General features: G+C 59.0%; 1 protein-coding gene across 1 annotated transcript in view; it reads left to right on the plus strand.

The window, feature by feature from the left end:
* The window catches only part of TNPO2 (transportin 2), an 18907-nt gene that overhangs the window by 1427 nt on the left and 17131 nt on the right, over positions 1-349 (plus strand). The gene's annotated exons all lie outside the window — the stretch shown is intronic.

Below are 349 nucleotides of genomic sequence, written 5' to 3' on the forward strand. Positions count from 1 at the left end.
AGGGGGGGTAGGGGGGTTGGTGACAAAGTGAAGATGGTTCTGGCTGAGGGGAGTTATACCTAAAAGTCCCGCGCGCCACCAAACTCGTTTCCAGCAAAGAGCTCCTGTCAAGCCAGCGAGCGAGGCTGAGAAAACGAGACGGTGGGAGGACCAGCTGGCCAGAGAGGCCTAGAGGGCCGCCGGCTCTTTGGTCACGTGACCCGACCTCGGCGGGGCCTAGGTCTCCCTGGTGCCAGGCCACGTGCGACCGCTGCTTCCCGCGATTGGGTCATTTAGGCCTATTTGAACGGCGTACGGAAGCCGCCGCGGTTCATATACAGCCGCGTTTTCTTTTTCTTTCTTTCTTTTT

Source organism: Bison bison, unplaced genomic scaffold, assembly GCF_000754665.1.
Source record: "Bison bison bison isolate TAMUID 2011002044 unplaced genomic scaffold, Bison_UMD1.0 scf7180017864365, whole genome shotgun sequence".
NCBI classification, from domain to species: domain Eukaryota; kingdom Metazoa; phylum Chordata; class Mammalia; order Artiodactyla; family Bovidae; genus Bison; species Bison bison.